Source organism: Scylla paramamosain, chromosome 35 (assembly GCF_035594125.1).
Source record: "Scylla paramamosain isolate STU-SP2022 chromosome 35, ASM3559412v1, whole genome shotgun sequence".
Lineage (NCBI taxonomy): Eukaryota > Metazoa > Arthropoda > Malacostraca > Decapoda > Portunidae > Scylla > Scylla paramamosain.
In genome coordinates this window covers 11399164-11419163 of record NC_087185.1, presented here as the reverse complement: position 1 = coordinate 11419163, position 20000 = coordinate 11399164, and the positions used below count along the sequence as shown (strand labels likewise).

The window sequence follows — 20000 nt, the reverse complement described above, 5'->3', positions numbered from 1 at the left end:
TGTGTGTGTGTGTCGCAGATCAGAGACGAGGCATAGAGTTGTATAATTAGGCTTTAACTCTTAAACTCCCATTTAATGTGTGTGTGTGTGTGTGTGTGTGTGTGTGTGTGTGTGTGTGTGTGTTTGTGTGTGTGTGTGTGTGTCGCAGATCAGAGACGAGTCATAGAGTTGTATAATTAGGCTTTAACTCTTAAACTCCCATTTAATGTGTGTGTGTGTGTGTGTGTGTGTGTGTGTGTGTGTGTGTGTGTTGCCGATCCTTTCCCCTCCACCTCCACCTCCTCGACCTACTCCTGAACAGCGAGCCTTTAAATCACCTGGAAACACCTGCAAAACCTTCGAAATTACGCTAAATATGTGAGGGGAAATGGTTACCTTAGCCGCGGCGGGACGTGGCGGGGATCGGAGGGGCTTGACGCGCCTCGGCGGTGCTGGGCAGGTCGGGGTTGATCTTATTATGTTCACCTCCCTAATGCAAGAGTCAACCAGTATTTTCAATCTTTCATCCCTTGTACTGGTAAACTTTAGAACTTTCTGCCTGCTTTTGCATTTCCTCATGCCTTTGACTTGAACTGTTTCAAGAAACTTGTTCTCAAATTTTGGAAACATGACCACACTTTTTATGGACTATCACCTTGAGTGGGAGTTTCCTTGATAGCTTTTTCACTGGCCTAGGCCAAAGTCCCTCCCTAACATAAAGAAGCGTCTTAAATCAGTCTTGAAGCAGTTTTCCTGAGAACTCATTTTCCATTTTGAGCAACTTTTCTTATGTTTTGTTATGTTCTTATGTTCGAGTGATGGCCAGTTAACCTCTGAAGTGTCTTGATACTCTTCGTTTCAAACAGGAAAGACGAAAAAACAAAAACAGGAAGATAGTTTCAGAGCTTACCACTGAAAGTGATGAAAGAATGAAGATAATGTCTACTCTTGTCTTAGAAAGATGGCCAGAATGAAGGGGAAAAGAGGTATAAAGTCTTGTGCAGCGAGAACATATATATGAAATTTTCAGTCAAGGTTTTCAGTAGAGGACTGTCCAAGTACTCGTATGTTCAGTGTGGGAGACAGGAAGAGTTGAGTGTGACTGAAGACAATGCCTGGAAGGTTGCGTCGAGTGGATAGATAAAGGAATTAAGTGCTCGAGGACCAGTTTGTTGTTTGTACAGTTTGTCGTATTGCAGCAACAGCTGAAGAAAGCACGTGGAGGACATTCTGTACATGGAGCATAGTGTATGGTACCAGGTAGGCTACAGTATGCGTTCATCACCAAAGCATGTCTGCCATTTGTTTGATTAAATAAGACAAACGTGATCTTTCGTAATGCTGAATGTTATGTACAATACCTGCGCATGTGGAACCTTTGAAAACTTCTTTGCTCTGAGAAAAGGTGGCACCGTGCACAGTGGTGAGCAGGGGAAGGCACAGTGTGGGAGCCGCTGCCGTGCACAGATAGGTAGCACATGAGCGACTCGTGGCGCCACGTCCTGGCAGGGATGTAGCTCTCCATAAGTTTCCATTGTTTAGAAGCTGTCCCGCGCACACGAGCATCTGTGGCAAGCGACTGTGGTGAGCTGTCGCTCATCACCGCCACAGTGTGGCGCGACTTTGTGTCGAGGACCCGCGCACACGAACGACTGTGGCTGAGCGACGGACACGTGACGGTAAGTTAGGCAAGTCGCTCCTCAGTTGGAATGCTCCGCGTCATGCTTGTATTGGCTTTCTGCATGTAGGGACCAAGTAAGGTAAGGAGCTCATTAAAACTTTCTTGAGACATTCTGAAGTAGTTCAAGAATTTTGCAATGTCTGCTCTCAGATCACCCATTATGGTGTAAAACTGCCCATCAGTCAGCCTCGATGAAGCTTTGGCTTTGCCTCTGAGGCGTTGACCACCAGTCGTTGCCAACATAACCATGGCACCAACCTTAGTGTGCGCGCTGTTTTGCCAGTGTGCTTCAAAGCTCTTCTCTTGTGAGGTGGTACTCGTATACATAGACAGGTAGGTGAAACATCTGTCAAGAAAATTCAAGAAAGGGAATGTGAGTGATTACCATTGTAAGCAAGGTGTGCACTTTTCCCTGTTTGAGAGTCTAAGCATGATGCCAGAAAATCCCTCTCACGTCAGTGAGGCTTTGAAAAGCCTCAGGAACACTCTTTTGAAGTGTAATGTAAACACTGGGGAATATTATTTCAAGAGACTTTATCAAAGATTTTACTTAAGGTCATGCACAAAAAAAAATAAATAAATAAATAAAATAATAATAATCTTACTCTAAAACTGAAAAAAAAAAAAAAAAAAAATGCACATGCATGATGAAGGCATTTCAGAGATGTGGGTGAGTCCAGCTGCCCGAGTAGTGGTAAGGCATCAGGCATTCCATTGCAAGCTTATTGCCACAGCGGGCTGTCTGTGCTGTAGTGTGTGCTGTAAGTGCTGACTGCTGCACTGTTTGGGTAGTTTGACTATTTCATTAATGAAAGAAAAGTTTTTGCTGGATTCATTGTAGATTCTTATTATATGGAATTTAGTGAGGAAATTACTAAATGTCTGAAATTATTTGAAGTTTGCACACCGTCCCATGTACACATTCACTGCACCAACTTAGCATTACTTCAAGCTCTGTGGCAGGTCTCCAGGGTTATGAAGAGAAGTACACTTTCTCGCAAGAATACTGAACCAGGATTCTTTGGGAATTTTGCAAATTAAGGCCTAGATTTTGAAAATGTGACCATACGAGAGTATTTAATTTTGGGAAAGCTCTGGAATAATTTGTAAGTATTTATTCTGAAGCATCTCTTTCTGGTTACCTAATGACTCAGAGTTGAAAGACAGCCTTAAACTGGGATTCGGATTTCCCTTCATCCTCTTTTGATTATGACTGTCACACTGAAGATTAGTTTGTTGATAGCTTGCCACTGGCTGAGGTGAATGGGCTGGTGTGTACGGTCACTTGGCCCCACAAGAACATTTTTCAGAAGCTATTATTGTGGAGTTTGTAGGACAGGATTTACTACACGCCAATTATGACTAAAGTAATGGGTGTGTTTATCTCAGAGCAGAGCATAACTCATTTGGGTGCTATGTATAACTTCCACCAGACTCACGTGTGCGGCATCTCAAAAAAGTCAGTTAATGGTGAGATTTTCATTTGATAAAGCCACGTTGGATGGTAAAGCTAATATGTAGTGTCACATTTGCACATTAATACGTGTGAAGCCCACGCAGTTATGCTCCGCCCCACGAGTCAGTGCCAGGCGGCTGTTACATGTAAGGCCGTAGATTAGTTATCAAAATGGAAAATAAATAAATAAGTAAATTAATTAATTAATTAAATTAAATAAATAAATAAATAAAAAATTATAATAAGGAAAACAAAAGGAAAAGGGCGTTTTGCTTTAGCTATTAGTGTACTAACTTGTTTATTATTTATTTATTTATTTTTTCTGTTGGGGCACCTAAGCCTGATGAGTTTGCTATTTAATCTATCAATCTTTGAGATGCCTTGCTGTCTCCAGGAGCATCTCCTGAAGGGACGAGCACACTACAAGAGCCTGCACCTCTACCTCTCCAAACACTTCTCTTTGCTCAGGTATTCCAAGACTACAAAAATAAAGGCTCGTATATTTTCAGTTCGTTGCACTGGTACGTATAGCTTAGCGGCTCTGTTGTCGATCAAACATTGCAGGTGGGTGTGTAGTGCGGCGTGTGGCACAGCTTTGTAGGCTTGGCTTCACTGTGTTACTGGAAGGCTGTCACTGTTACTCTGCCTTGAACATGGCACGTCAACCAGCATGCACCATGTTGCTTCTTTCATGTCAATTACTGGTATATGTGATCAAGTGATTTTTAGGGAAAAGTGAATGCATGTAGTGTGTGGTGCTTCTGTACCTTTGGATCACTATAATGGCTTGTCTCTTTCCTCTCTAATTTATTAAAGCACTTCCTTTCTTTTATTTGTGCTTCTTATCTTTTTATGACATTAAGAAAATAATACTTTCACCTGTTGATGTCATTATAGTATATATATATATATATATATATATATATATATATATATATATATATATATATATATATATATATATATATATATATATATATATATATATATATATATATATATATATATATATATATATATATATATATATATATATATATATATATATATATATATATATATATATATATATATATATATATATATATATATATATATATATATATATATATATATATATATATATATATATATATATATATATATATATATATATATATATATATATATATATATATATATATGCAAGATAAACAATGTGGTGTAGTCGTGAGTCAAGTCACTGGTATATTTAAATGAGAGATCAGACCAGACCAGTATTCTAAAACGCTTTGCTCTCTCACCACGACTGTTTGCCAGAGCCACAGAGATGACCACCAGGATTCTTGACAGTGTTTCTCCTCGTAACAATATACAAATCCAGTTAATCTGTCACTACAACTGTAAAAACACCCTTAAAAACACTCGTGTAACTTCAATTGGAGCCTTTGAATGAAAAGTAGTGGAGGTGTGGTGTAGCCCCTCTCCTTATCTCCCTCCTCCTCCTCCTCCTCCTTTTCTTCCTCCTCCTACTCCTACTACCCCAATAGCTTCCTACCTCCCTCCCCCTCCACCTCCACTACACACCCCCAGCAGATCAAAGAGAGAACCAGCACCAACGCCCCTCCATCCCCCTTCGCCATATGAGGTACCTGGTGTGGGGGCGAGGCGGTGGAGGGGTGGGGGTGCAGGTGAGAGCTCCAGGGTCATGTGATGCTACAAGAGGTTGACGACTTGTTCGGCCACGCCAGCTCGAGGACTTTCATTGTGTGTGTGTGTGTGTATGTGTGTGGGTGTGTGTTTTATGTAGGAGGGACACTGGCCAAGGGCAACAAAAATCCAATAAAAAAAAAAATGCCCAATGAAATGCCAGTCCCATAAAAGGGTCAAAGCAGTGGTCTAAAATTGATGAATAAGTGTCTTGAAACCTCCCTCTTGAAGGAATTCAAGTCATAGGAAGGTGGAAATACAGAAGCAGGCAGGGAGTTCCAGAGTTTACCAGAGAAAGGGATGAATGATTGAGGATACTGGTTAACTCTTGCGTTAGAGAGGTGGACAGCATAGGGGTGAGAGAAAGAAGAAAGTCTTGTGCAGCGAGGCCGCGGGAGGAGGGGAGGCATGCAGTTAGCAGGATCAGAAGAGAAGTTAACATGAAAATAGCGGTAGAAGACAGCTAGAGATGCAACATTGCGGCGGTGAGAGAGAGGCTGAAGACAGTCAGTTAGAGGAGAGGAGTTGAAAAGCTTTTGATTCCACCCTGTCTAGAAGAGCAGTGTGTGTGTGTGTGTGTGTGTGTGTGTGTGTGTGTGGAGACTGACAGCTGAGTTTACACGTGTCTGTCTGAGTTTACCTGTATATTTATCTTTTTATCTATCTGTCTGTCTATCTGTATCTTTCTATCTATCTGACTGGCAGGTGAGTTTACACGTGTCTGTTTGTTGAGTTTACCTGTGTGTTTATTTGTCTATCTATCTATCTATTTATCTATCTATCCATCTCACCTCACTGTACAAGACTTTCTACTTTCTCTCGATATTATTCTATTCTGTTCACCTCCCTAATACAAGAGTTTACCTGTGTGATTACTTTTGTGTGTGTGTGTCTGTGTGTGTGTGTGTGTGTGTGTGTGTGTGTGTGTGTGTGTGTGTGTGTGTGTGTGTGTGTGTGTGTGTGTGTGTGTGTATGTGTGTGTGTGTGTGTGTGTGTGTGTGTGTGTGTGTGTGTGTGTGTGTGTCGGATATGGTAGCCATCTCCCTGGCAGAATACATCCAATGCATACAAATTCAATTCTAATTTTCTTGAGCTTATCTACTTTATGCATTATGGGAATAGGGATAAGAATGATGGTCCACTATCACTGCTGCTACTTTTACTATAATTTATCTATAATTTTATCTATAATTTTGTTTTCCTTGTGTTTCTAGGTGTTTATCTGTGTTTGTGTGTGTGTTTGTGGGTGATAAGAACATAAGAACATAAGAAATAAGGGAAGCTGCAAGAAGCGACCAGGCTTACACGTGGCAGTCCCTGTATGAAATATACCAGTAGTAGTAGTAACAGTAGCAGCAGTAATAGTGGACCATCATTCTTATCCCTATTCCCATAATGCATAAAGTAAATAAGCTCAAGAAAATTAGAATTGAATTTGTATGCATTGGATGTATTCTGCCAGGGAGATGGCTACCATATCCGACACACACACACACACACACACACACACACACACACACACACACACACACACACACACACACACACACACACACACACATACACACACACACACACACACACACACACACACACACACACACACACACACACACACACACACACACACACACACATATGCGTCACAAGTAGGAATGATAACATATATAACTTTTCTCTCTTTCCCTTTCAATTATTTTTGTATCGTTTTACTTACCTTACTTACTTTACATTCCATCTTCTGTTATTTTATCAAATGTAACTAAAATAACTGCATGTGGATAAGGAAGAAAATAATGACGTACATCCTTCTCTCTTTTCACTTCATTCAACCTTCTATTCCTTCTTGAAATGTAGGAATTTAAAAGTAAAGAGTATGTCACTCTATTGTTTATTCCTTTTTGAAATGTAGGTATCTAAAAATTAATCCATCAAGTCTAAGGAGGAAAATAATAACATACACCTTTCTCCCTTCACTGATAACATAAATATATTTTTGTTCTTTCTCTCTTCCATCTTTTTCTTCACTCCACTTTCTATTCCCTCTTGAAATGTAGGTACGAGAATCTAAAAATACATGCACGTGTCTGGGTTAGAAAATATAAACAGACATATCGTTCTCTCGTCTCATTTAAGTGTTTCGCTTCACTCCTATTCTGTTTCCAAATGTATCTAAAAAAAACAAGTGCATATTGTGTCTAAATATATATAAATATATATATATATATATATATATATATATATATATATATATATATATATATATATATATATATATATATATATATATATATATATATATATATATATATATATATATATATACTCGTATATATATAACAAAAGTATCTTAGAATGAAAATAACATCTTTCTCTTTTACTTATTTTCATGTTTGTTTTACTCCACCTCTACCTCTTATAAATGTATCTAAAATTGAACGCACATGCCTAAGGAAGAAAATAATAACGAAAAGTGCATCTCGGAAAAAAAAATAATAACATACACTCTTCTCCCTTTACTTATTTTCATCCCTTCGCTTCAGTTCAGCTTCCCTTGCCTTGCCTTTTAGAAATGTGTGCAGGTCGTGGGAAGTAAAGAAGATATACCTGTGCGGTCAGTTTCATCCTGAGTTTAGCAGCAGCATCGACTTCTTTTGCTTCCTTTTATTGTTTTGCCTTGGCCGGTGCAAGTGCGTGCGGTGGTCAGAGCGGATCAGGAGGTTTTCCACTGAATGGCGGGTTCGGGTATATGAGCCCCGCCGGTCGCCTCGCCTCGCCTCGCTTTCTTGAGGAGTATAAGAGACGTCCAGAGAGCTGAGTACAGTCGAGTCCAGCCCTCCAGGATCTGTCTTGCTCTCAGGACGTGCTGAAACGCTGCTTTTCCGTTTTTTTTTTTTTTTTTTTTTTTATTGGCTGTATGTTTGGTCAGTGTTTGTAGGGTTCGGTTAGAGGTCTTGTGTAACTGAAGACGATTTGGGGAAGAAAACATATCAAGTCGTTGTGATCAAAGGAAAGATATCTTTTCTCACTTTTCACTCATCCACCTTCGCTTTCTGCTTCCTGCTGATTGAAAACTATAGACGCAAGCAACTAGATAGACAGCAACATTTGTCTAGCATTCAAACCATACAGCGTTCAAGTGTGCTGGAGCCTAAGTTGAAATTAATAATAGCACGGAAAATTTGAGATCTCTTGATAAAAGCACGGCGAAAAAGATTTTGTTGGCAGTGGTACAACCCTATAGTGCTTGAACTCTGAACGAAGCAAAGCCCCATTCGCTTCACTCGAACAGACAAGAGGAACTCAAATGTAAAGATTTAAAAGAACACGGAAGAGCGAAGAAGAGCAGAGTGGGAGAATGAAAGGGATGAACAAATGATAGGAAGAAATAAAATGTTGCGAAAGGGAAGAGTGGAAGGCCAGCTTTCAGGCTCAGGTTCAAGGTTGGTTTAGTGTGGGTCTAACGAGCCGGTGCGTGGAGAGCTGTGCGGGGCTTGTGTTCCAGGCATCCCGCTGCGGTGTGAGGGGAGGAGCCCGCCATCGCGCTAGTAACTGAAATGAAAGAAAATGTATTGTGAAGGATACTGTGTGGAGGTGAGTTTGGCTACTAACGAAGATACAAAAAAAAAAAAAAAAAAAAATGCAAAGTTGGCAGTAATGTACCGAGAGTTCTTTCTAATAAAGTGAAATAAAAGAGAATGCAATATAGATGCAGTGACGGTTGCACGCAAATGAATGGACCCCCAAAAAAAAATCCTGCCTAATGTTAAATGAATTATGGAAAGAGTATCACCAATAAGAGGAACTAAAAGAAAATGTAACATTGATGTGGTGAGGATGTGGTGAGGGTGCACGATAACAGATGAACTATAAAGAATGTATTATGTTACGTGAAGTGGGACAAGAATTCTCACCAATAAAGCGAGATAAAAGAAAATGTAATATGGATGTGGCGAGGGTGTGCACTGATAGATGGACAAAAAGAATACGTAATGATGAATAAGATGTGGCTGGAGTCCTCACAAAACAAGACGAACTGAAGGAGAATCTAACATGGCTGCGTGAGTGCACACTTACAGGTGAATTAAAGGAATGTGTTAATATAAAAATGTGACACAATTTCTTACTCTAGGTGCATAAAAAGGAAACGTAGAATATGTGACGTTGGATGTACATTAATGAAAGGACTTACAAATGAATATAACGCAAGAGAAGTTGTGTAGGAAGTTTTCACGAATAATTCAAGTCAAAGAAAATGTGTTGTGAGAAATGCTGTTCGGGTGTGTACAAATAAACGGGCTAAGAGAATACATAATATTGGAGAAAAAAAAAAAAAAGTAAATAAATGAATAAAATAAATAAACTAATAAAGTAAATTGCTTTTATTTCCTTATGAAGAATTATTGATATCTCTGAGTGAAGCAATGAAAGAAAATAAAGAAAATGAAAGAAAATAAAGATAAATAATGATAATGAAAGAAATAAAGATAAAATAAAAAAAACACTCCACTACCCTTCAGGACAGTACTGTCTGTCAAAGCATTCGAGATAAGACGCTTGGGAAAATGATGTGTGTGTGTGTGTGTGTGTGTGTGTGTGTGTGTGTGTGTGTGTGTGTGTGTGTGTGCGTGTGTGTGTGTGTGTGTGTAGGTGTGGAAAAATAAAATCACTATGTTCATTTTGTTCACAGGGAGATTATAACCACTGCGGAGAATAGTGAAGTGTATGAAGTGTTTATGCAAAGTGTCTCATAAAATGACACTTTACGAAGGCCTGTGCAAAATTTAGTTAGTTTGAGTAAGATCCAGTTTTCAGTCTCTCCACAATTTTTTTTTTTTTATGTAAGAAGGACACTGGTCAAGGGCAACAAAAATCAATAAAAAAAAATGCCCACTGAAATGCCAGTCCCGTAAAAGGGTCAAGGCAGTGGTCAAAAATTGGTGGATAAGTGTCTTGAAACCTCCCTCTTGAAAGAATTCAAGTCATAGGAAGGTGGAAATACAGAAGCAGGCAGGGAGTTCCAGAGTTTACCAGAGAAAGGGATGAATGATTGAGAATACTGGTTGACTCTTGCGTTAGAGAGGTGGACAGAATAGGGGTGAGAGAAAGAAGAAAGTCTTGTGCAGCTAGGCCGCGGAAGGAAGGGAGGCATGCAGTTAGCAAGATCAGAAGAGCAGTTAGCATGAAAATAGCGGTAGAAGACAGCTAGATATGCAACATTGCGGCGGTGAGAGAGAGGCTGAAGACAGTCAGTTAGAGGAGAGGAGTTGATGAGACGAAAAGCTTTTGATTCCACCCTGTCTAGAAGAGCAGTATGAGTGGAACCCCCCCCAGACATGTGAAGCATACTCCATACATGGACGGATAAGGCCCTTGTACAGAGTTAGCAGCTGGGGGGGTGAGAAAAACTGGCGGAGACGTCTCAGAACACCTAACTTCATAGAAGCTGTTTTAGCTAGAGATGAGATGTGAAGTTTCCAGTTCAGATTATAAGTAAAGGACAGACCGAGGATGTTCAGTGTAGAAGAGGGGGACAGTTGAGTGTCATTGAAGAAGAGGGGATAGTTGTCTGGAAGGTTGTGTCGAGTTGATAGATGGAAAAATTGGGTTTTTGAGGCATTGAACAATACCAAGTTTGCTCTGCCCCAATCAGAAATTTTAGAAAGATCAGAAGTCAGGCGTTCTGTGGCTTCCCTGCGTGCTATGTTTAACTCCTGAAGGGTTGGACGTCTATGAAAAGACGTGGAAAAGTGCAGGGTGGTATCATCAGCGTAGGAGTGGATAGGACAAGAAGTTTGGTTCAGAAGATCATTAATGAATAATAAGAAGAGAGTTGTTGACAGGACAGAACCCTGAGGAACACCACTGTTAATAGATTTAGGAGAAGAACAGTGACCGTCTACCACAGCAGCAATAGAACGGTCAGAAAGGAAACTTGAGATGAAGTTACAGAGAGAAGGATAGAAACCGTAGGAGGGTAGTTTGGAAATCAAAGCTTTGTGCCAGACTCTATCAAAAGCTTTTGATATGTCCAAGGCAACAGCAAAAGTTTCACCAAAATCTCTAAAAGAGGATGACCAAGACTCAGTAAGGAAAGCCAGAAGATCACCAGTAGAGTGGCCTTGACGGAACCCATACTGGCGATCAGATAGAAGGTTGTGAAGTGATAGATGTTTAAGAATCTTCCTGTTGAGGATAGACTCAAAAACTTTAGATAGGCAGGAAATTAAAGCAATAGGACGGTAGTTTGAGGGATTAGAACGGTCGCCCTTTTTAGGAACAGGTTGAATGTAGGCAAACTTCCAGCAAGAAGGAAAGGTAGATGTTGACAGACAGAGCTGAAAGAGTTTGACTAGGCAAGGTGCAAGCACGGAGGCACAGTTTCGGAGAACAATAGGAGGGACCCCATCAGGTCCATAAGCCTTCCGAGGGTTTAGGCCAGCGAGGGCATGGAAAACATCATTGCGAAGAATTTTAATACGTGGCATGAAGTAGTCAGAGGGTGGAGGAGAGGGAGGAACAAGCCCACAATCATCGAAGGTAGAGTTTCTAGCAAAGGTTTGAGCAAAGAGTTCAGCTTTAGAAATAGATGTGATAGCAGTGGTGCCATCTGGTTGAAGTAGAGGAGGGAAAGAAGAAGAAGCAAAGTTATTGGAGATATTTTTGGCTAGATGCCAGAAATCACGAGGGGAGTTAGATCTTGAAAGGATTTGACATTTTCTGTTAATGAAAGAGTTTTTGGCTAGTTGGAGAACAGACTTGGCATGGTTCGGGCAGAAATATAAAGTGCATGAGATTCTGGTAATGGAAGGCTTAAGTACCTTTTGTGGGCCACCTCTCTATCATGTATAGCATGAGAACAAGCTGTGTTAAACCAAGGTTTAGAAGGTTTAGGACGAGAAAAAGAGTGAGGAATGTACGCCTCCATGCCAGACACTATCACCTCTGTTTTGCGCTCAGCACACAAAGACGGGTCTCTGACACAGAAGCAGTAGTCATTCCAAGGAAAATCAGCAAAATACCTCCTCAGGTCCCCCCAACTGGCAGAGGCAAAACGCCAGAGGCACCTTCGCTTAGGGGGATCCTGAGGAGGGATTGGAGTGATAGGACAAGATAAAGATATGAGATTGTGATCGGAGGAGCCCAACGGAGAAGAAAGGGTGACAGCATAAGCAGAAGGATTAGAGGTCAGGAAAAGGTCAAGAATGTTGGGCGTATCTCCAAGACGGTCAGGAATGCGAGTAGGGTGTTGCACCAATTGCCCTAGGTCCTGGAGGATAGCAAAGTTGTAGGCTAGTTCACCAGGATGGTCAGTGAAGGGAGAGGAAAGCCAAAGCTGGTGGTGAACATTGAAATCTCCAAGAATGGAGATCTCTGCAAAAGGGAAGAGGGTCAGAATGTGCTCCACTTTGGAAGTTAAGTAGTCAAAGAATTTCTTATAGTCAGAGGAGCTAGGAGAGAGGTATACAGCATAGATAAATTTAGTATGAGAGTGACTCTGTAGTCGTAGCCAGATGGTGGAAAACTCGGAAGATTCAAGAGCGTGGGCACGAGAGCAGGTTAAGTCATTGCGCACATAAACGCAGCATCCAGCTTTAGATCGAAAATGAGGATAGAGAAAGTAGGAGGAAACAGAAAAGGGGCTACTGTCAGTTGCCTCAGACACCTGAGTTTCAGTGAGGAAAAGAAGATGAGGTTTAGAAGAGGAGAGGTGGTGTTCTACAGATTGAAAATTAGATCTTAGACCGCGAATGTTGCAGAAGTTAATGAAGAAAAAGTTGAGGGGGGGTGTCAAGACACTTAGGGTCGTCGACAGAAAGGCATTTATGGATTGATTGAAAATGCTTATCAATTGCTCTCTCTCTCTCTCTCTCTCTCTCTCTCTCTCTCTCTCTCTCTCTCTCTCTCTCTCTCTCTCTCTCTCTCTCTCTCTCTCTCTCTCTCTCTCCTAATTAAAGTGACTAGGCCAATTATTTAATTAAAAACAGCGGGAAGGCGAGAAGGAGGAGGAGGAGGAGGAGGAGGAGGAGGAGGAAGAGGAGAAAGAGAAGAGGAGCTGTATTAGTAATAGCAACAGGAGGAGGAGGAAGAGGAAGATGAGGAGGAAGAAGAATAGTAGATAATAAAGCAAGAAAGGAGTAAACGAATAAAGATGGAGAAATAGAAGAGTCAGATTATCCTCCTTTACTTTTTCTGCTCTTTTTCTCCTTTCTCTTCTCTTTCCTTCATTCTCTTCTCCTCTCTGCTTCCTTCTCCCATTACTTTCTCTTTCTTTCCCTTTCCAACTGCTTTCTTTCCTCGTTTCCCTCCTTTTGACCCTTCTTCATTTTCACTTCCTATCATTTTTTTCCCCGTTTTAATCTTTATTTCCTCTCTATTTCCTAATCTCTTTCTTTACTTTCTCTCTTTTTTTTTCCTATGATTTCATTTTTTTCTTTATTTTTTTCAGCTCTTTATCTGGTAAAATTTAGTATATTTCTCAATTCTGTTAATTATCTCTCTCTCTCTCTCTCTCTCTCTCTCTCTCTCTCTCTCTCTCTCTCTCTCTCTCTCTCTCTCTCTCTCTCATCCCATTTCCCTCCTCCTGCTCCTCCTCCTCTCCTCTTCCTCCTCTTCCCCTCTTCATCTCTTTGCTCTTACTCCATTTCCTGTGTCCGGGAGGCAGTAGGAGGATGAGGGGGAGAAAGAGAAGGAACGTGACGCAATGGTGTTGGTAATCTGAAAGTGGTAGTAGACTCTCTCTCTCTCTCTCTCTCTACAGATAAACGCCACTCAGTTAACGTCTAGCCTACCTGCTGCCTGATCTACCTCATCTTTCTCTCCTCTTCCCTCATTCTCTCTCTCTCTTCTCTCTCTTATTCTTCCTTATTCTTTTTTCCTCCCTTTCTTCTTTTCTTCTTCATCTTCTCCTCCCTCTTCTACCTCTCCTCTACCTCTCTCTTTCTCCACTCCTTCCTTTATTCCTCCTGGCCTCCACTTCTCTCTTCTTCCTCTCCTCCCTTCCCTCTCCTTCCTCCTTATCTTCTTCTTTCTCTCTTTCCTCCTCCTCCCTTCCTCTTTTCTTCCTCTCCCTCTCTCTCTTCTTTTCCTCCACTGCCGATCAAACTAGGTTACCTACACGAAGAAAAGTTTCTCTCTCTCTCTCCTCTCTCTCTCTCTCTCTCTCTCTCTCTCTCTCTCTCTCTCTCTCTCTCTCTCCTCTCTCTCTCTCTCTCTCTTTCTCTCTCTCTCTCAATTTTCCACCCGAATTATGCTAGTGGTAGGAAATAGACAGAGAGAGAGAGAGAGAGAGAGAGAGAGAGAGAGAGAGAGAGAGAGAGAGAGAGAGAGAGAGAGAGAGCATGTACAATCATATCCCTTTTCCGTGTGTGTGTGTGTGTGTGTGTGTGTGTGTGTGTGTGTGTGTGTGTGTGTGTGAGTGAGTGAGTGTACTCTTTCCTGACACCATTAAACGTGAAAAGTACCACAGCCTACGCGCACACACACACACACACACACACACACACACACACACACACACACACACACACACACACACACACACACACACACACACACACACACACAGAATAAGGGAAACACGAAAAGTCTATTTTATTTCGAAGGAATTTGAGTGAAAACTGAAAGCAAGATACGAGAAGAGAGAGAGAGAGAGAGAGAGAGAGAGAGAGAGAGAGAGAGAGAGAGAGAGAGAGAGAGAGAGAGAGAGAGAGAGAGAGAGAGAGAGAGAGATGCAAGGAAGAGAGAATGAGATAAAGGTAGGAGTGAAGAGCAGAAGGAAGGAAAGGAAGGAGGGAAAGGAAGAAATGAAGGGAATGAAGGAAGGAAGGAAAGAAGGAAGGAATGAAAATGAGAGAGAATAAAGGAAAGGAAGGAAGAAAGGTGTAAAGAACAAGAAATAAAAGGAATGGAAGGAAAGAAAGAGGGAGGACAAAAGACAAGAATGAAGTGAAGGAAGAAAAAAAAGAAAGAAGGAAGGAAGGGAGGAAAGAAGAAAAGGAAGTTGAAAAAAAGTTGAAAAAAGAAGAAAACCGAAAGAGAGAGAAGGAGAGAAATAAAGAAAGAAAGAAGGTGAAAAGGATAGGAGGAAGAAAGAAAGACGGAGGGAAAGGAGGAAGAAAAGAAGAAAGGAAGGAAAGAGGACAAGAGATACAGGAAAAGAGGCGAGGAGGAGGCAAAAATGAATGGTGGTGTAAAATATCACATCCTCTGAAGCTTCAAGACGACCTCGTATGCTGAGAAAAGATCACATTTCCTAACATTCTCTCTCTCTCTCTCTCTCTCTCTCTCTCTCTCTCTCTCTCTCTCTCTCTCTCTCTCTCTCTCTCTCTCTCTCTCTTAATCTTTACCTGGTTATAATTTTTTCATTCCCCACTCTTCTTTCTTTTTAATATCTTCCTTCTCATTCCTTCCTCTTTCACTCTTCCCTCGCTTCCTCTGGTTATCATTCATCTCATTTTCCATTTCTCATTCTCTTCCTCTTAGCATCCTCCTTCTCATTCCCTTCCCTTCACTCTCCCTTGCCTGCTGTGCTCTGACCCACTTCTCATCGCCGCGGGAAGACACAGGACCCCCCACGTATGTAAAGAGACTCCTATTGCATTCAACCTCCGACTGTGCTTCCCTGTATCTCTCATCTGGTCTCGATCTACGTCACTCTTTCAAACGTGTCATTATTTTCTTTCATTTCATGTTAATGTTGTTGTTGGTCTTGTTTCTACTGTCGTTTTCATTGTTGTTGTTTCTTTTGTTGTTGTTGCTGTTGCTGTTGTTTTTTTATATTTTTTAGGTGAAAATAATAGTTTTTTTTCGTGCCCTCTCAGTTCCCAGATGTGGATTACGAGGCGAGTGATGTGACGTGACCTTGTGCGGACGTAAACTTTTCCCCAGCAGCACGAACTCATATTTCTGGAAGCGTTTGGAAAGGTCACGGAATAGCGTAGAGGTGGTGATGGACAAGGAGGAGGAGGAGGAAAATTTACGCTTCATCTTTTAGTCTTGTGTTGTAAAGGTGAATCTCAAAACAAACTAGTGTAAAAAAATAATGAAATAAACAAATAAATGAATAAAGAAAGGAAGGGAAAACCAAGCCACTTCTATGACACTCCCTCGCTGAATTCTCCTATACCTTTCCCTCGTACTCTCCTCTTCTCTCTCTCTCTCTCTCTCTCTTTTTTTTTCTCTCTCTCTCATTGTCTCATCTCCTTCATTCCTTATCTCAGTATCACACTTCCAAAGCACTATACCTCGCATTTTATTCTTTAAAAACCTACTTTTCTTCATTTCACCTCCACCTTTCCTTCTCCTTCCCGCACTGACACTGTTTCCTTTTTACTTCTTTCTTCCTTTGCTTGTCCTTTACTGTTTCTTTCTTTTAATTTCCTTTACATCCTTCTCATTTTCTACTTCCTTTCTCTCCATCTTCAACTTCTCTTCTTCTTCTTCTTCCCGCACTGACACTGTATTCTTTTCACTCCTTCCTTCCTTCCTTCCTTCCTTCCTTTGCTTATCTTTTACTGTTTCCTGTCTTATTAATTTCTTTCTCACTTTCTACCTTCCTTCTACCTTCATCTCTTCACTTCTAAATTTCTTTCCTTCGCGCTCTACTTCCTTTCCTTCACCCCCTTCGCTTATCCTCAACCTCCCCATGTTCATCCTACTCTTATATTTACAACTGACAGCATTTCTTTCTCTCCTTCCTTGTCTTACCCTCAACCTTCCCATTATTTGTCCTACATTTACTCTTACTCAAGTGAAGATAATTCCCTGGTTTTACCTCCTGCCTCTACACAGACTAACACACTCCTTGCACGGCGCACTCTGGCATCCCCCAAATTAGGAATTCCCTGTATGGATTGCTCCTCTCGAGACGCTCCGGAATCCAAGGCGAGGAGGTCGAGAGGTAACACAAGAACTCCTGGTAATTACATAAACACACACACCGGAGCAGTTTTTTTTTTTTTTTTTTTTGTCTTTATGTTGGAGTCTTTGCCTCTATGTGTGTATTGAGGGGAGGGGTCTCTCTCTCTCTCTCTCTCTCTCTCTCTCTCTCTCTCTCTCTCTCTCTCTCTCTCTCTCTCTCTCTCTCTCTCTCCTCTCTCTCTCTCTCTCTCTCTCTCTCTCTCTCTCTCTCTCTCTCTCTCTCTCTCTCTCTCTCTCTCTCTCTCTCTCTCTCTCTCTCTCTCTCTCTCAGCAGTATTACGCTGTAGTGTTTGACAATGTTGGCACCGTGCCGTGTTGTTTCCAGGGTTCAGCGTGGTCTTGTTAAAGTCTTTGTTCTCCCATCAGGATTACTTGCAGAAGCCACAGAGATGACAAGCCGGGTTCTCGTGGATGTTTTTCGCTACTATATGATGCAGAATATATGTTCAACTGCTTCTAGATGATGACTACATCCCTGAAAGTCTCGATAATCTCCAGAAATGCCTTTTTTCGTGTTTATGTGAGATGGTTTCTTTGTGGTTAAGGGCGACAAAAAGAAAGATAAAGAAAGAAAGATGAAATAAAGATTACTGAAAATGCCAGCCTTCCACAATGATTCTACCACCAGTTAACCACCACCATTACCACCACCACCACTATCTCCTCCACCACATGATAAAAATTAACAAAGGAATAAAATAAAGAAAATAAATTAATAAAATGAAATGTGAAAAACAAAAACAAAAGTAAATATAGGTAAAATAAATGTCAAAATAGATAAAATAAGAAAAGAAAATATAATAAAAATGAATGAATAAACAAATAAATAAATAAATAAATAGATAAATAAATAAATGAGTATATAAGTAAAAAAATAACTCTTGTATTTTTGGAAGAATTCGAGGTGCAACGAGACGAAGCGAGGCGAGACCGTTGCTTCACCAGGCTGGAAAAGCAGACAAACAACGCAGCTGGGGACACTGAGAGAGAGAGAGAGAGAGAGAGAGAGAGGAGAGAGAGAGAGAGAGAGAGAGAGGAGAGAGAGAGAGAGAGAGAGAGAGAGAGAGAGAGTGTCCTTCCATTAGCTTTACGTTCAAGACTTTTTTTTTTTATGTAGGAAGGATACTGGCCAAGGGCAACAAAAATCTAATAAAAAAAAATGCCCACAGAAATGCCAGTCCCATAAAAGGGTCAAAGCAGTGGTCAAAAATTGGTGGATAAGTGTCTTGAAACCTCCCTCTTGAAGGGAATTCAAGTCATAGGAAGGTGGAAATACAGAAGAAGGCAGGGAGTTCCAGAGTTTACCAGAGAAAGGGATGAATGATTGAGAATACTGGTTAACTCTTGCGTTAGAGAGGTGGACAGAATAGGGGTGAGAGAAAGAAGAAAGACTTGTGCAGCGAGGCCGCGGAAGGAGGGGAGGCATGCAGTTAGCAAGATCAGAAGAGCAGTTGGCATGAAAATAGCGGTAGAAGACAGCTAGATATGCAACATTGCGGCGGTGAGAGAGGGGCTGAAGACAGTCAGTTAGAAGAGAGGGGTTGATGAGACGAAAAGCTTTTGATTCCACCCTGTCTAGAAGAGCAGTATGAGTGGAACCCCCCCAGACATGTGAAGCATACTCCATACATGGACGGATAAGGCCCTTGTACAGAGTTAGCAGCTGGGGGGGTGAGAAAAACTGGCGGAGACGTCTCAGAACACCTAACTTCATAGAAGCTGTTTTAGCTAGAGATGAGATGTGAAGTTTCCAGTTCAGATTATAAGTAAAGGACAGACCAAGGATGTTCAGTGTAGAAGAGGGGTACAGTAGAGTGTCATTGAAGAAGAGGGGATAGATGCCTGGAAGATTGTGTCGAGTTGATAGATGGAGGAATTGAGTTTTTGAGGCATTGAACAATACCAAGTTTGCTCTGCCCAATCAGAAATTTTAGAAAGATCAGAAGTCAGGCGTTCTGTGGCTTCCCTGCGTGATATGTTTACTTGGTGAGAGATTCAACACAAAGAAGTAACCTCAACGTAGAAAGAAAAAAACATCAATACGAAACATACAAACGAAACGTACACGAAAAAGCAAAGAAAAAAAAAAAAAAAGAAATGAAAAAAAAAAAAAAAACTTGGTGTCGGGAATATAAGTGAGTCAGGATAATGCAGGAATAACGAATAAAAAAAAGAGAATAAAAGCCGCAACATTAGCAAATTGCACACACAGATCAGGGACCGTTGAATGGCAGACACGCAGCAAACAAGAGACGCCCGCTGCCGCCGCTGCTATTGTGTCTATAAAAATAAATGATAATAATGCCATTTTAGGTGTAATCACCTAAAATATTAAATTGTGGGAATAATGCATAAGTGTGGAAGGTTTTCTTAACGCCCTTTGCTTCCCTCTACTTCCCTTCACCTTCCCTTCGTCTCCCATCACCTTTCCTTCGCTTTCCCTTCATCTTCCCTTCGTCTGCCTTTCGCCATCCCTTCGCCCTTCCTTCGGTCTCCTTCGCCTTCCCCCTCACCTTCTCCTTCATCTTCCCTTCACTTTTTCTTCACTTCCCCTTCGCCCTCCCTTCACCTCCTCTCCACCTCCCTTTCGCCCTCCCTTCGGTTTTCCTTCGTCTCCCGTCCACCCTCCCTTGATTCTCCCTTCAGCCTCCCTTCGCCCTCTCTTTGCCACCCCTTCACCATTCCCTCACCACTTTCCTTCTCAAGGGTGAAGGATTGCAGTAGTCAAAGCGAAACACATGATGAAGGAGGACAAAACGAGGCAATATTTCAGCCTCAGCGCACCGGCAGGAGGAGGAGGAGGAGGAGGAGAAGGAAAAGGAGGAGGAGGAGGAGGAGGAGGAGGAGGAGGAGGAGAGGGAAAGTGAGAGAGAGGGAGAGAGAGAAGAGTGTAGGAGAGAGAGGGTGTAGCAGTGGGTGTAGCAGTGGGGCACACAGCATGAAGACGGGGAGCGGACCGCCTTACATCGTCTGGTATTCACTACGCAAATGTGGTTGGTGATGATGTTTGGTACTCCCTCTCCCTGGTGACTGGCTGACTGGTGGACGCACGGGGGATGTGGTGGTGGTGATGGTGGTGTTCTGGTGGCGAGAATAGCTCAGGTGGTCTGGTGGTGGTGGTGTTGGTTGTGATGGTGTTGGTGGTAGTGGTGGTGGTTGCCTATGCGACTGGTGAAGGAGCTGATACGGGAATTATTGTGGGCGAAGTGATGTCTTTGGTGCGTGACTGTGCGTGTGTGTGTGTGTGTGTGTGTGTGTGTGTGTGTGTGTGTG

The 20000-nt window shown here is 41.6% G+C and overlaps 1 long non-coding RNA gene across 1 annotated transcript in view; it reads right to left on the bottom strand.

Moving 5' to 3' along the window:
- Positions 1–7260: 7260 nt before the first annotated feature.
- Positions 7261–20000, bottom strand: part of LOC135090442 (uncharacterized) — an 18296-nt gene continuing 5556 nt past the window's right edge. Inside the window, exon 3 of the long non-coding RNA XR_010261908.1 lies at positions 7261–8357. This is a non-coding gene — a long non-coding RNA (uncharacterized LOC135090442). The remainder of the gene's footprint in view (positions 8358–20000) is intronic.